At 38.1% G+C, this 18079-nt stretch overlaps 1 long non-coding RNA gene across 1 annotated transcript; it reads left to right on the forward strand.

Moving 5' to 3' along the window:
- Positions 1 to 1435: 1435 nt before the first annotated feature.
- Positions 1436 to 2129, forward strand: LOC145109071 (uncharacterized). Its single transcript, XR_013708738.1, has 2 exons — positions 1436 to 1809; positions 1971 to 2129. It is a non-coding gene; the product is annotated as an uncharacterized LOC145109071 (long non-coding RNA).
- The last annotated feature ends 15950 nt before the right edge of the window (positions 2130 to 18079 follow it).

Consider the following 18079-nt stretch of genomic DNA (forward strand, 5'->3'; position numbering starts at 1 on the left):
TTCTGTATTCAATCATAGCACTTGAATTATGTAGTGTATTCTATTAGAATGTATTTTATATAAATATATTATGTTAGAATGTTTGAGAATAATTGTCAACAACAAGTATATTTGTGTAACTGGTAATGAATTTGTGATACTTTATGGTTGACTTTATAGTCTCTACTACATTCTGTCATAATTTATAGTTTTTATTTTCTACTATATTCTGTCAAACTTTATAGTCTTTAATACATTCTGTCAGAATTTATAGTTTTTATTCTGTTAGAATGCATTGAATTTTTTAATTTTTGAAACTTGATTATGTTTTCTTTGTGGATTTAGGTTTTGAAGAGGCTAACATTGATGTGGAGAAGGAAGACAACATAGAGAACGTGAGTGTATTATACCAGAATGTGTTATGCTACAATGTATAAAGTGTTGCTAAAAAATAATATTCTCTCAGAATAGATTAGTGTTTTTGTTAGATTTTGATGTTTTTTTTTTTTTTTTCAGAATGTTGTTATTATTCAATGAATCACAATCATACAATGTAATTATTTGGTATATTATTAGTTCAAGAATTATTTGTGTATTCTTTTCAGAATGTATTTACTAGTTTATGGTTGACATTCTGTCATTCTGACAGAATAAAATCGAAAAATATATTTACTAGTTTATGTTTAACATTCTATCATTCTGACAGAATAAAATTGGATTTTTAATTTTGAATTAATTTAAAATATTCAGATTTTTAAAAATAAAGGAATTAATTATCCCTAAAAATCCGAAAATTTCATTTTTTAATATAGGTTAATTGACTAAAATGCCCTTATCCTGAAATTTGTGTGATTATATGGTATATGTTATCCTATTCTACTATCATAGACCCTTAGATCATGACCTTTGATTATATTCCATCCGATGGTCCAAATCTGTGCATTCTGGCAAACACACACACACGATGGTTTTGTATTTTTCTTATTTCGAGGGTCAAACATTTTTTTTTTCACTCACCCAAAACCACAACCATGATGAATGTGAGTTACCCTAATAATAATAGGAGATAATAAGAATAGTAACTAGGTTGATACACAAAAACTACTCTCATACATTATTCATATTCATCAGTTATAATGTTTAATTCATTTTGTTCCATATAATTGTAATCTCCATCGTAAAAGAACTATTGTTACTCCACGATATAATAGCTGTTACTTTAATTAAATTATCATTTTGTTTCTGTTTAATTTCAACATATTTAAAGATGGAACGTGACAGAAGAGTCGGCAGGTGCCATCATTTTATAATTAATTAGAAAATTAAAATATTCATAAACAGTAAATAGTTATAATTATAATTGTGATAATAGTTACGTAATCATAATATATAAAAAAGAATTTAAATAAAATAAATTAGCCCCTACAATTTTCATTAGCCGGCTTCAATTCCCCCAAATACTTAGTTGATGCTATTTCCCTCCATTAACGAAAAGCGTCCCGCCTCCGGCCGCCCACCTCCAACCTTCTCGTCTTCGCACCTCCCACTCTGGTCTTCATTCTCATCTGCCATCGCCATTGCCATCACCATCACCATCACCATCATCGATTTAGCATCCACCACTGGTCGATCTGGCTGCCACCGCTCCACGAAAGCTCTGCCTTGTTGGAAATCCTCGTCGGCTCCGCGGCCACCACCCACTGAAGAAGACGATTTTCATCGGAATTGACCACTGTATCGCCGTCGCCCTATTCCTACTGCCATTCTCCACCATATCCGCCTCAACTGTAGCCTCCCTCCACTCCGATTTTTCTGCCTTCTTTGAAGAAGGTAAACCCAACAAAATTTGGTATCAATCTAGGAATTAAATACAGTTATTATGGGAGCGAAACAGGGCCGGAATTGTTGAAATTAACCTGGCAATCCTAACTCTTTTATGAAAATTTGTAGACAAATCAAAATACTTGTTGCTGTTTCTGTTTCTTTGACAGGAATTGTTGAAATTAACATGGATAGACCCGAAGCTAAAAATGCGCTTGGGAAGGATTTTTTGAAAGGACTACAGAGTAGCTTTTAGGATGTAAGTGTAGACCTGATCATGTTTAAAATCACGATTTTAACTTGTTGATTATAAATACTTTGGATTCTCATTTGTTATTTGGTTGTGATTAATTATGTTTTTGTAATCATTTTGAAAACACACATCTAAACACCATGTTTACCGATGAAGGGAAAGTATAAAATGCAACTTGGTCTACCCTATGAACAATAATTATGATAACTGGTGATTGAAATGCCCTCTCATCAATCCAACATATATTGCAAAAAGAAACAAGTAAACAAAAACTTTAAATTTATCTTTTTAGTGTTTGATAATGATATGTAATGTTCTAATCATCAGGTATTAATGTAATGGGTTTTAATTTTTTGTTGTTTGTTTTTAAAAAAATAAAAATAAATAGTACTTAGTGACAGATTACCAACAGAAATATCGGTCACTATAAGTGTCGTCGGAAATCCGTCGGTATGCTTTCATCGTTAATCTGTAGCTATTCCATCAGTATTCCGTCACTAATAGTATTGTTAGAAATCCGTCGGTAAAAATTATCCACGAGTAAAAAAGGTACTGCCTGAATTCCGTTGGAAATCTGTCGGGAAAGGCCATTACCTACGGATTCTTTCGTCGGTAAATCATGATTTTCAAGTAGTGAATAGCCCCTATCTTCTTCTCCCCGAAGATCAACTCTCTCTAGATGTTTGATGAATTCACCTTCGATGGCTCTTGAAGAATTAAATAACTCCCCAACAGCTAGATTCATGTAGGTTTGTTGAATTTCTTTATTACTACATATAATAGAGAATAGAGATATAGATATAATTTCTTTTATTAAATAATATATTAAACGGTGAACTTATCATATCCAGGTCATCCTAAAATTTAGTTTAAGGTGAATTTGCATCATATCCAAGTCCCTCCAAAATCTAGCTTTTTTAATAAATATAAAACTTTATAAAGGGGACAAAATCAGGTTGTTTTTAATTAGAGGGGGCTACAAACTATGCTTTGTGTTGGGAAAATTTAGGGTTTGTGGTGGAGATCTGGATACCAACTTGGATCGTGATATCACTTTCCGAACTGATATTTCTACCCTATGTCAGCGTTACAAGAAATTCAGCCTAGGATAATCCAAGTGGACACTTACGTTTCTAGGCACAGAAAACGTAAGCCAATATGCTAAAGGGTTCTGTGAATGTGTGATGAAAAACGAGAGCTAAAGAACATCCCCCACTTCTGGAAAGGAAGAGTTGTTTATATATTAAACACGATTAGGGTTTCATTAGGGTTGGGACCCCAGCCAGGGGCTCTGCCCCTTGGACCTCGCTAAGGGCGCTGCCCCTAGACCCCGCCAAAGGGGCGCTGCCCCTTTGGAAACCCCGGACCCGGGGGCGCTGCCCCCGGACCCCCGACTAGTTGTCGAACCAGCTTCTGACTCGATCTTATACATGCGTGCACTCCGCACAACCCCGTACATATATTAGAGTACAAATCATGAAGCCCCTTAGCTCACATGTTAGTTCCAGTTACTTAAAATGACATGGTGACACTAAAATCACCAACAATCCTCCCCCATTTTAGTGTAACCCTTGAACAAACATAACCTTATCAAAAACAAACCAAACTAGTACATAATGAAAATATCGAAAGGATTGAATTTCCACTTAGTATCATACACTTGCAAATACTCGAGAATCAGGGTGTTCTAAGAATTGAACCCATCAACCCATTTGAATACCAGAAAGTAAAATACATACTAGTTTATTGAATTTCTAGCATAATACAACTTGACACTGTTATAAAGCCGTGTGTCCCAATCCTCTCATGATCGTATCAAGGTCAAGTCCACAACCTCTTGAAATGCGGCTACACTTCACAATCACGTAGGTAACTCCTTTCCATGTATCTGCACATACATTTATCAAAGGAATTATTAAGAAGTTAAACTTCAACCTGACTAACTTGCAGAACCGAACACATACCTGGGATGAATACTTCATGTGTTCCAATCTATAAGTATGAGCTTTCCACATTGAATTCAACTCCTAACATTATATTAGGAGGGAATTGGGTGTCTCATCATTATAGAATTAAATGGACTTTAATCCCATCCCGATTACAGACTTGTGCACTAAGTCTCTTGTTAGACCTTTAGTCAAGTGATCTGCCAAATTTTGTTGCGATTTCACAAACTCAACCGAAATCACACCATTCATGATTAGTTCTCTAATCATACTATGTCTAACACCTAGGTGTCTAGACTTGCCATTATAAACCTGGCTATATGCCTTAGCCAAAGCGGCAACACTATCACAAAGGATAGAAATAGGTGCTATCGGTTTAGACCACAAAGGAATCTCATAGACCAAATTACTTAGCCACTCTGCTTCTTTACCAGCAGCTGCTAATGCAACAAACTCAGATTTCATTGTCGAGTTTGTAATGCAAGATTGCTTCTTGGAAGCCCAAGAAATTGCACCTCCCCCAAGCAAGAATACCCAACCAGAAGTTGAGGAATGGTCCTCCATGTTGGTAATCCAACTTGCATCTGAATGACCTTCTAAAACCGAAGGACTCCCCAAGTAACTCAAACCATAATTCATGGTTCCCTTGAGATACTTAAACACTCTATTCACTGCTTGCCAATGTTGAGCACTAGGATTGCTAGTGTACCTGCTCAACTTACCCACAGCAAACGCAATATCAGGTCTGGTACTTGTCATGGCATACATCAAGCTACCAATAGCCTTAGAGTATTCCAACTGTGAAATGGGAATACCATTATTTGGCATTAATTTCACACTTGGGTCCATAGGAGTACTCACAGGAGAACACTCGGTAAAATTAAACCGCTTGAGAATTTTCTCAATATAATGACTTTGAGTCATTACCAATCCTTTGTTCATCCTCTTAATTCTTATTCCAAGAATTACATCAGCCTCTCCTAAATCTTTCATGGAAAACTTGGATGACAACAATTTCTTTGTTTCATCCACTTGATTTTGGTCGGTACCAAAAATCAACATGTCATCTACATATAAGCAAATGATCACTCCAGCTCTAGTAGCATCATCAAATCTACTATAAACACATTTGTCACATTGGTTTGTTTTGAAACCAAAAGACAAAATCACATCATCAAATTTTTGATGCCATTGTTTAGGCGCTTGTTTCAGCCTATACAAAGATTTGACAAGTTTACAAACCATATGCTCTTTACCGGGCATAATGAAACCTTCTGGTTGTTTCATGTAAACTTCCTCGTCAAGATCACCATTTAAAAAGGCTGTTTTCACATCCATTTGGTGAATAACCAGATTGTGGATACTTGCCAAGGCAACCAACAATCTAATAGTAGAAATACGTGCAACTGGAGCATACGTATCAAAATAGTCAATACCGGCTTTTTGTCTAAAACCTTGAATGACTAACCTGGCTTTGAATTTGTCAATAGTCCCATTAACATTCATTTTCTTTTTGAAAATCCATTTGCACCCAAGAGGTTTAGAACCCGGAGGCAAATCAGACAACACCCATGTATTGTTCTCAAGAATTGATGACATTTCATCATCAATTGCTTCCTTCCAAAAGGCACTATCACGAGACTCCATGGCCTCTTGATAAGTCTTAGGATCATCTTCAATACTATAGCAATAAGAGTATTCAAGATTAATTTCATCCCTTGAACCTTCCACCAAGTACAGTTGGAAGTCGGATCCGAAATTTTTCGCAACTTGACCTCTTTTGCTTCTACGAATATCTTGTGGTTCTTGCACGATACCACCATCTTGACTTTCTGAATTTTGCTCTTTATTAGCATCAAAAGTCCGATCCTTAGGCCTTTGAATCGATGAAAACCTCATCTCATCAAAAATTGCGTCCCGCGATTCGATAACAGTGTTAATTGAAACCGAATCATTAGGTTCTATTACATAAAACCTATATGCCTTGGAATGTTCAGCATATCCAATGAATATGCAATCAATTCCACGTTCTCCCAAAATTTTCTTTTTGGGCTCGGTAAGTTTTACAACTGCCCGACATCCCCAAACCCGAAAATAACTCAAATTCGGCTTTTTCTTGAACCAAAGTTCATATGGGACTGTTTTGTTCCTTTTATTTGGAACCCTATTTAATAAATAGCAGGCCGTTAACATGGCCTCTCCCCAGAATCCTTCACTCAATCCCGAGTAAGACAACATCGAGTTTACCATTTCCTTTAAAACTCGATTTTTGCGTTCAGCAATGCCATTCTGTTGAGGCGTGTAAGGTGCCGTGGTCTCATGAATGATACCCATTGATTGGAAGTATATGGGATCCATATATTCACCTCCCCTATCAGTCCCGATACATTTAATCGGAATGCCCAATTGCAATTCCACCTCGGTTTTGTATATTTTGAATTTATCTAAGGCTTCATCCTTAGAGTGCAACAAATACAAATAGCAAAACCGAGTGCAGTCATCAATAAAAGTGACTACATACTTTTTATTCCCTAAAGAAGGAGTGGAATGAAAATCACACAGGTCACTGTGTACAAGTTCCAAAACAACTGAATTTCTAGTGACACTAGGAAAGGGCTGTTTTGTCACTTTTGTAAGCATGCATGTTTTACATTTATCCGATGTCATATCAAAGGCTGGAATTAATCCATCTTTTGACATCTCATGCATCCTTCTAAAGTTGACATGACCCAATCTTACATGCCAAAGCATATATTTATCAACATTAGAAGCAGAAGATACAAATGCAGAATTCTGAACAGGTAATAATTTGTCAACAATATTCAAACGAAACATTCTATTATTTAAATATCCAAAGCCAACAAACATTCCACCCTTAGACAAAACAAACTTATCCGACTCAATAACTTGTTTAAAACCATCAGAATTCAAACAACTAGAGCTAACAAGATTCTTGCGAATCTTGAGAACAAACAAAACATCAAATAACCTAATTGTCTTTCCAGAAGTAAATTCAAGACACATGACACCTAAACCACAAATAGGAATAAAAGAATCGTCTCCCATTTTTAGCACCGAGCCATCTTCAAGCGGAGTTAATGTTTCAAACATCCGTTTATCCTTGCATACATGGTTCGTTGCTCCGGAGTCGATCCACCAAGCAATAGCATCATCCTGCACGTAGAATGATTCAGGGATAAATGAAACATAATAAACATAATTCTGATTAGAATTATCAAAGTTAGTCAAAAACTGACCTCCTTTAACTTGGGCCGAAGACCCGTTCACTTTCCCATTGGCTCCACTGTTTCCAGCACCATTGTTGCCCAAATTCACACGACAATTACGCTTGCAATGCCCAACTTGATTGCACCTCCAACAAACCAGATCCTTTCTCTTTTTGTTGGAGTTGCTTGGGACATGTTCCTGCTTACGTTTGCCATGTCCTTTGTGGTTCTGGTTCCTTGGTTTGTTTTCAACCATATGAACCGAGGGCTGTCCAGGTTCAACTTTTTCTTTGGGTTTTTCAGATTCGTCACTTTCCTTCGCACGAAGAGATTCTTCAATACGAATGTGACTAGCAAGTTGAACCAATGACAGTTCCTCCTTTTGATGTTTCAAGTTATGTTTGAATTCTTTCCAGGACGGAGGCAGTTTGTCAATGATAGTGGACACAGCTATAGATTCATCCATATTCATTTTGTGCAGTTTAAACTGTCCGTATATGCCAAGGAGTTCATTGTATTGTTCAGTGACAGACCTTGAATCTTCCATCTTATAATTATTAAAGTCACTAACCAGAAACTTCTTGCTAGAAGCATCCTCAGTAATGTATTTCAGTTCAAGGGTATCCCACAACTCCTTGGCACACAAGGCTTCACTATGGATATCAAATAAAGCATCAGACATACCGTTCAGCATGTGACCTTTGCAGATGTAGTCATCATTGTCCCACTTCTGTCTCTTTCTTGTCTCTTCAGCCGTCTCAACAACACCTTCCTCAGGCTCTGCTGGTCTTGGAGTAGTCAGCACATATGCTGCTTTCAGAGTGGTCAGCATGAAGTGCATCTTTTTCTTCCAGCGCCTGAAATCGACGCCTTCAAACTTCTCCAACTTGGCAAACTTAGTGGTCATCTCGCGGATTGAGTCACCCATCTCCAGAAACAGAAAAATCAGTTCGACTTTTGGGAAAATTTAGGGTTTGTGGTGGAGATCTGGATACCAACTTGGATCGTGAACGACGTGTTAATTTTTTTACCAATGTATTGGGGTGGTTTAATTGAATGGTTTTAGTTTGTAATGTGAGATACACTTTATCTTACTTAATAGTTTATACTTGCTTGTGAAGTTAAGTATGATGACATCTTTCTCATTGGAAAATACATGCATATTAGAAGAATGGCAGGGGCGGATACAACTACTGATTTTGAGATTAGAATTTTGTTGTGATATATACCGGAACTAATCATCCAATGGATATAGTTTTAGAGTCATAGATTGTTTTATTTTAAATACACTAGTAGAATTTGTCTCCTTTTTAACATTAAAAAATTGTTTAGTTGAAAACAAAACCAAAGAAAAAAGGAGGTGTAAATCTTACTATTAGAAAGTGTTAGGGTTGGAAAACTCTTCTATTCAACACAAAAATAGAATTACAATAGGAGGAACAACTCTCACACTCAACTATTACAAAAAAAAAAAACAACACTCTCACTAACACTCTCACTCTAAGTGTTTTACTATCTGTTTCTCTGTGTTTGGGATGCTTCACAACTGAAGATGAAGCCTCTATTTATATCCATAGCAGCCACCATTTGTGTAACCTTCATTAATTGTGTTCATCATAAGGTAGGAAGAAAAACTTGCCACCGTAGGTTTCATTTTGTCAACAAAGATTGCTATTGTAGCTTTGGAAATTGGAACACAACAAATCTCCCCCTCCAGTCTTCGTTCAACAATCCTCATCCTAACTATGTCATCACATAGTTTATGTTTCTCTTGTGTCACCACCTTGGTCAACATGCCTGTAGGATTGTTATTGGTGTTGATTTTTAACAGCTTCAATTCTCGTCCGTCAATTGTTTCTCTAAGCCAGTGATAACGGATATCAATGTGTTCTGTGCGGGAATGGTACAACGAGTTCTTGCTCAGGTCTATAGCACTTTGACTATCACAATGAATGATGTACTTTTCTTGTGGAAAGCCCAATTCTTGAAGAAACCGTTTTAGCCATATAAGCTCCTTGCCAGCTTCAGCAGCAACAATATACTCGGCTTCTGTTGTTGACAGTGCTACACATTTCTGTAATTTGGATTGCCATGAGATATCCCCCTGCCAAAGTGAAAATGTAACTTGATGTAGATTTCCTATTATCAAGATCTCCTTCCATATCGGCATCTGTATAATTATCAGAACCGAGGTTATGGCCTCCTCAGCAATAGCAACTTCTCTGTCTCAACTGTGGCATATGTAGTTGACCTGAAGCACAATCTGATTAGTGTGGCTCAACTCACTGACTCTAATCGAAGAGTTGAGTTCTGCAAAAAGCATAGCTACGTCATGACAGAAGATCGGAAAGAATGGTCTAATCAAATCAAATTGCAACACGAACATGTATCCTCTAGACATCAACATGATCATTGGCAAGCCTCAATTATGTCTACTCTCAAAGGTCGTTCCTGGCGTCAGTTGGTTATGGCATCAGAGCTTGCTCATCTGAACTTCCTATATATGAATGATCTTGTTTCTGGTGAAATGGTCAGAGGTCTGCCAATCATCAAGTTCGAAAATGATCACTTGTATGCTACGTGTGAATGTGGGAAGCAATCCAAGAAAGGTCATCCTGTTATTATTGAAAAATCAATTTCGGACCTATTAGAACTTTTGCATATTGATCTTTGTAGACCCTCCACTATAGAAAGTATGCATCACAAAAAGAACATTCTTGTGATTGTTGATGATTTTACAAGGTTCACCTGGGTCTTCTTCCTTAGACTGAAATATGAGACGACCTTGGAGATTATCAACTTTATCAAAGGAATTGAATTTCTTGTCAAACTACCTGTAAGATGAATTCGAAGTGATAATGGCTCGGAATTCACCAATGTCACCATTGAGAAATTCTCTCCGACAAAGGCATTGACCATAATTTCTCTGCTCCCTACATTCCTCAACAAAACGGTGTGGTTGAAAGAGGAAACAAAACTCTCGTTGAAGCTGCTCGATCGATGCTCAACTCTACAAATCTTCCACTTTATCTCTGGGCTGAAGCTGTATCCACTGCCTGCTTCACTCAAAATCGAAGCATTATCAATCGACGCCTCATCATTAAACCGTATAAAGCCATGAATGGTCGCAAGCCGAGTATCTCATTCCTAAATGTCTTTGGCTGCAGGTGCTACATCAAAAACAACGGTGATCAACTCATGAAGTTTCAACCCAAAGTCGATGAAGCGATCTTCTTAGGATACTCAGCAAAATCCAAAGCTTACCGAGTTATGAATCGTCGGACTCACGTTTGTGAAGAAAGTTTTGATGTCACCTTTGATGACAACTATATTCGGAATTTTAGCCCAACCCATGTCATGACCCACATCATGGAGTCCGGTGCTCCATCGCCAGGGTGTCCAAATTCTCAAATTATCCATGAAGTTGACTTTGAAACCCTATTCAGACCATTAGAAACAACTCTTGATCCGGAATCTCGATCAATACGGTCCTCATCAACTGTCGCTCCAATTTCCCAAAATGTTTCTGGTCCAACTCCCACTTTTCCTCCATTTGATTCAATTCCAATTCAACCTTCTCAGGTTGAGGGGGAGAATGGTCTTCCCTCTCTTGAATCAAATGTTGAAGGATTCCAAGATGCAGCAGATCAATTCGCCGAATTCGATCCTATTCCGAACAACAATGAAGGAGATGCCAACTTCTTTGAATTTACAAACGAAGACGACGTAGATATCTCTGGTTCAGAAGTTTAGGGGGAGCATCATACTCAAATTCAAACTGTTCAGGGGGAGCAACATAACCCCATTGTTGATATCGGATCATCCGTTGCATAAGAGCTTCCGAGATTACATATCTAGACAAATGATCATCCTCCAAACCAGGTCATCTGAAATCTCAAAGCTGGTGTTCAAACTTGTTCTGCTACTAACATCCAAAACGAATGTCATTTCTCGACATTTATCTCAGTGGTTGAACCAAAATCCATCAAGGAAGCATTAGAACATGCAGAGTGGATTACAGCCATGCAAGAAGAGTTAGCAGAATTTGATAGAAATGAAGTGTGGACTCTCGTCCCTCCTCCTCAGGATCACCCTATTGTTGGTACGAGATGGGTCTTCTGAAACAAGCTAGACGACGCTGGAGTTATTATTCGAAACAAAGCAATATTGGTGGCCAAAGGATTCACTCAGATTGAAGGACTTGATTATGACGAGACCTTTGCTCATGTTGCTTGTCTTGAAGCCATTAGAATCTTTCTTGCTTATGCAGCTCACAAAGGCTTTAAGGTTTACCAAATGGACGTTAAGAGTGCTTTTTTTTAATGGTGAACTAGATACCGAAGTGTATCTCCAACATCCCCATGGTTTTGTCAATCTCTCTTATCCGAACTATTGCTACAAACTCCCAAAAGCTGTTTATGGCCTCAAGCAAGCTCCTCGCGCCTGGTACGAGACTCTCACCGACTTTTTTAGGCGTTCTGATTTTTAAAGAGGAATTCTCGATCCTACCCTATTCCTAAGATCAAATGGAAAACACCTCATGTTAGTCCAAATTTACGTTGACGATATTATTTTTGGATCCGCAGATTCATCAGTTGTTGCTGATTTTGCAAAGTTAATGGTTAGTCGATTCCAAATGAACATGAACCGTGAATTAAGTTTCTGCCTCAGACTCCAAGTAAAGCAAACCAACAGAGGAATCTTTATTCACCAAAAAAAATACATTTTCGAGCTGCTCAAGAAATATTCAATGGACATTTGTACCTCTGCAAAGGTTCCTATGGGTTTCGGACTCAAGATCTTCTCGGACCCATCAGGTGTTGCTGTTGATGAAAAGAAGTATAGGTGAATGATTGGATCGCTACTCTACCTAACAACAAGTCGTCCGGACATCATGTTCTTTATATTCCTGTGTGCTAGATTTTAGGTTAATCTAAAGATATCTCATCTTTTGGCAGTTAAGCAAATATTCCGATACCTCAAAGGTACAAAGAGTCTCATAATCTGGTATCCAACAAATGAGAGTTTCCTCCTTCAAGCATACTCCGATTCAAACTATGGTGGTCTTCAACTGGACAGAGAAAGCACCGCTGTAGGTTGTCAATTTTTGGGTGGAAGATTGGTTAGCTGCTCATCTAAGAAACAGAATTGCATTGCTCTTTCAACAACCAAAGCGGAATACATTGCTGCTGCTAGTTGCACTTCTCAAGTTGTTTGGATGAAATCTCAGCTTTTGGAGTATGGTTATCGATTTCAACATATTCCAATCTATTGTGATTCTCAAAGTTCCATTGCGACTTCTTACAATCCAATTCAGCACTCCATGACGAAGCACATCGATATTCGGTACCATTTTATTAAAGATCATGTTTTAAAAGGAAACATTGAACTTATTTTTGTTCCACCTGACGATGAAATTCCTGATGTCTTTACTAAGGCATTAGACGAAACCAAATTCAACAGGTTTCTGAACAAAAATGGGTATGATGTTGTCTGATCCTCAATTCTTCCAAGAGGCTTGTACTCTCTGATCGAAACACCAGAAAGTGAATTAATTCTGAAGTCAATTCATTTTCATCTCATAATCATTTCCTCTCAGAATAAATAGGATCACTTTACGTGTCTTTTTGTCTAACCTCTTCTTCTAGTTTAAATTGTACAAGTTTCTTCCTTTGTTGAAGTTCGTGACCAATATAGGTACATTGGTATTTTGCTTTGATCTCGCCTTTGAATCTATCTCAAAAGTGTGTTATGAAGTTCACCTCAAACTTCAAGTCCGAAACGGTAATGTGTATTCACCTCTTACCACTATCCGAGCTCTGACTCTTCATGTCTCGGAATCTCAAATCTGTTTAAAAATTTCCTCTAAGATCTTCATACATTTTACCTCTGATATTCAGTCTGAGCCTGTGCAATCTCGAACTCTATATCATGTACAAGTGTTGTGTTCATTTTCTCCTCGAATCATCTTATGACACTCAATCTCGGAACTTCCTTGTTCCGAGTTCATCCGTTTCAAGAGAAGTTCAAAGGTTTTTCATTAAAGTTTTTTTTTCAAAACGTTTTCTTAAATGACTTAATGATTATATTTTTAATGATTATCCTTAATTCCTAAATAATCATGCTTTTTGCACACATCTCGATAAAGTGCACATCAACTCAACCTGAAACGACGATTTTCATTTTTGTACGTATTGCGATCACATCTTTCGTCCTTGCAGGTCAAACGCATGCCAATTTTGGCAACACATTTAATGCGATTCGTTTACCAATCGGGTATAATCATTACACCTTTTCATAACCCGACCCGGGTATCCAAACTATATAAAGATTTCAAACCCCAACTGTTCCTTTTTACGCTCTATTCTCCTTCTTCTTCAATATTCTCTCAGCAACCTGTTCTTGAAGCTATTATACATGCAACAATGGCGTCTTATCAAAATGTCTCAAATATCCCCAAAATAGTCTCAAAGAAGAAATTCTCAAAAGGTTCTGCTTCATCTTCATCAACGAAACCAATCCTTCGCGAAACCACTCAACTTTTCTCACTCGATCCTATGGATTATGACGAATCCATTCAAGTGATGATTAAGTTCATCTCTTGCCATCCCATTGCCATTATTCTCACTAAAACCCCAAATCCCCAAATACCACTAAAACCCCAAATCCCCAAATACCTCTATGAATCCTTCACACTTGCCATCCCATTGCCATTATTGCCATTATTCTCACTAAAACCCCAAATCATAGGTGATCGAATTGTTCCTATGTCAAAGCACACTTTCCTCAAGGCTATTGGAATACCAAAAAACCCCAAGGGTTTTATAGTGGAAGAACCAACGACTGAAGAGTTCCAGACGTTCCTCAACGAAATTGGGTATACTTAAGAGTTTAAGGCCAAGAAGTTCAAGAAATTAGTCGTTCCTAGCCTTTGGACTGTACTCATGCACCTCATTCTTCGAGGTCTTTCAGGAAAACATGGCGGTACAGATACAACGAGTAAAAGACCGGCTCTATGTTGTTTACAACTTCTACTCAGGGAGGACCAACACCGTCGATCTAATTGAGGTCCTGTGGCAAGACTTTTGGAAGTTTTCCATTAAGAGAATGCCACAAGAGATTTCAAGTCCGAGGTTTTGGGCTCTTGCACTTCAACAACTCTACTGAGAGAGACAAGAACCAATTCCGATCAACACAGAAACGAAAGAGGTATTTCTCTCTGATGGGTTTTGAGCATTCTAACACTTCCTAAGTGTACATGCAACCCTAATAACATTGGATCTATGTTTGTCTAATTATCATGCAAAGTTGAATTCCAAGGTTATATTCCTATCTAGAATACATGGGGAACATTTTTAACTTGAATGAAAGATAGAATAACTTACCTTGTTGTTGATTATGATCCTTGAAACCTTGTGAGCCTAGCACCCCAAGTGTGATGCCTCAAATGCTTCACACAACACCAAATGCAAAGGAGTAAACTTTGAGAGAATCTTACACTTACAAAATCGGCTCTAGCCCTCTTGTTTCTTAGTGTCCAACCGATTTTGGTGGAGCATGGGTTCTTTATATAGTGTTGACACATCTAGGGTTACACCATGTAAACCCTAATGTGTCATGACTCTTCATTTCCATGACCCATGGGTTTGGAACTCCCATGGAGCATCCTATGGGTTTAACCCAACTTGATAATCTATGGAGCCTCTTAGCCCACTATACAAGTTATGCATAATTTACATAATCAACCCATATATTTAATTAGTTATCTTTTGATCACTTAATTAATTCTAAATTAATTATTGATCAAACTAATTAAATAATATTATTAATATATTAGAACTTATAATATATTAATAAACCATAAGTGTTATTTCTCTCATTTTAGTTTATCCAATTGCATGGTGCCATGCAACCCAAATGGACCATGCCGGGTCGGGTCAAGTACATACCAGAAATAGTTTTGGACTTAGACACCTTATCTAACAGTCTCCCACTTGGATAAGTCAAATAACTATAACTACAAGTATGACTTCAGGAACCGATCAGCAATCGTAGCTCTTTCAAGGTCTCTCGGAACTGAGAAGATGATGATACGCCATTTAAGATAAGTGATCATATAATCCTCTGTTCTAGATATCAGCCGGACAAATACATGGAACAATGTCTTACTTATTGTCCATCAGTTTGTTTCCCGATTTCCAATTTGTTTGACAAAGAACTTAATTGAACACATCAGCTTAGTTCTGACCGGGCCCGGTACATAGGTCAAAACAAAATCATCGAGGGGCCCAGATATCAGCTTCTAATCCAAGAAGGAACAGATAAACTTCGACTCATATGTTTGTTCTACTACTCATTGAATTATACACAAGAGCACGTTTTATAACATCGAGTTACCATTGCGTTTTCGTACAATCAATGCATAACCAACTCATAAGTAACAAATCATATATCTAGGTTTGAAGACTTATATGATATTACCGTCTCACGATCACTCGAGATAAATTCCATGAAGTGATTCCAGTGAGCGTGGGTTGAGTCCAATGCTCAGAACTTATGAGCACTCATGAGTGTTGTAGCCATGTCCAACAACTTAGACCTCTGCAACCAATCATGACAGTCTTGATTCATACCTACTTCCGACATGTGACCGACTGTGGAGGTTCGAATAATATGATATACCAAACATATTTATTCTGGAAGTCAAAACATGCAAAAGAAATATAGTAAACGATCGAGAAGAGATAGCAACACTTTACTCATAAATAAAACACCTTTTATTCATCATCTAATGCCAATTACACTTTACAAATTTCAAGGTTATCTAACTACTAAATCTAATATCATCCTTCAGCCCTATGCTCCGAGCATACACTTTACTCATAAATAAAACACCTTTTATTCATCATCTAATGCCAATTACACTTTACAAATTTCAAGGTTATCTAACTACTAAATCTAATATCATCCTTCAGCCCTATGCTCCGAGCATGCTGGAGATGCTTAACCCGAGTCAGTCCCTTCGTGAGGGGATCTGCTGGATTCTCATCTGATGATACCCTCTTTGCCACGAGGAGTCCTTCTTCTATTCGATGTCTGATGAAATGGTATTTTCTATCGATGTGTCTGGATCTCCCGTGATCCCTTGGTTCCTTGGATAAGGCAACTGCACTTTCACTATCACAGAAAATTTCCATTGGCTCTTTAATAGCTGGTACAACTCCAAGGTCTCCAATGAAGTTCTTCAGCCATATCGCCTCCTTTGCTGCCTCGCTAGCTGCTATATACTCTGATTCGCAAGTTGAATTAGCCACTGTCTCTCGCTTGGAACTCTTCCAAGAAATTGCTCCTCCGTTTAAGGTAAAGACCCAGCCTGACTGAGAGCGGAAATTATCCCTATCAGTCTGAAAGCTAGCATCACTATACCCTACAACTCTGAAGTCTTCACTCCCACCGAGGGTAAGGACCCAGTCCTTAGTCCTCCGTAGGTACTTGAGGATATTCTTTACCGCAGTCCAGTGTGCCTTGCCAGGGTTCCCCTGATACCTGCTAACCATGCTCAAAGCAAAGGCTACATTAGGTCGAGTACACGTCATAGCATACATGATCGATCCTACAGCCGAAGCATAAGGTATTCGACTCATTTCTGCTATCTCAGCCTCAGTACTAGGGCTTTGTGTCTTACTCAATCTGGCGTTACTCTGGATGGGTAACTCTCCTTTCTTGGAGTCCTGCATGCCGAATCTCTTCAGCACCTTATCCAAGTAGGTACTATGACTAAGTCCAATTAGTCTTTTACTCCGGTCTCTCAAGATCCTTATCCCTAGAATATAGGCAGCTTCTCCTAGGTCCTTCATAGAGAAACACTTCCCAAGCCATGACTTAACTTCCTGCAGAGTTGGGATGTCATTTCCTATGAGTAGTATGTCATCCACATACAATACCAAAAAACTAACTATACTCCCACTAGCCTTGACATATACACAAGATTCATCTTCACTCCTAGAAAAGCCAAATTCTTTGACTTTCTCATCAAAGAAAAGATTCCATCTGCGAGGTGCTTGCTTTAACCCATAAATGGATTTCTCAAGCTTACACACTTTATTAGGGTACTATGTATTGACAAAACCCTCTGGCTGACTCATGTAAACATCCTCAGCCAACTTTCCATTAAGGAAAGCGGTTTTGACATCCATTTGCCATATTTCATAGTCATGAAATGCAGCTATGGCTAACAGAACCCTAATAGACTTAATCTTGGCCACTGGAGAAAAGGTCTCATCATAATCAACTCCCGGAGTTTGTGAGAAACCCTTTGCAACCAGTCGTGCCTTATAAGTGTGTACATTACCATCCATGTCGGTCTTCTTCTTGAAGATCCATTTGCACCCTACAGTCTTACGACCTGGTACATTCTCAACCAAGTTCCAAACTTGATTGTCATACATGGACTGTATCTCGCTGTCCATTGCCTCTTTCCACTTAGCTGACTCAGGGCCTGCCATGGCTTCCGCGTAACTGTTAGGTTCATCCAGACCTATCAGTGTCTCATCACTGATAAGTGTATCACCTTCCGCAGTAATATGGAATCCATAGTAATGCTCAGGTGCATTCCTAACTGTGACAACCGTCAAATTTTGGTCAAGTCAAAGTCAAACAAAGTCAACAAGTCAAACCGGTCAACTCCAATAACCCTTGTATGTTAGGGTTTACGTTATGTAATCACTGTACAATTCGCTATTTTAATGAGAAAACATCATTTCGAAAATTCATGTGTTTGATTTTCCTTAGCCTTAACAGTGCTAAACAACGAACCAAAGCGATAAAACACTATTGCACAATCATCGGGATTG

Source organism: Lactuca virosa, chromosome 1 (assembly GCF_052849685.1).
Source record: "Lactuca virosa cultivar CGN04683 chromosome 1, Lactuca_virosa_CGN04683_v6, whole genome shotgun sequence".
Classification (NCBI taxonomy): domain Eukaryota; kingdom Viridiplantae; phylum Streptophyta; class Magnoliopsida; order Asterales; family Asteraceae; genus Lactuca; species Lactuca virosa.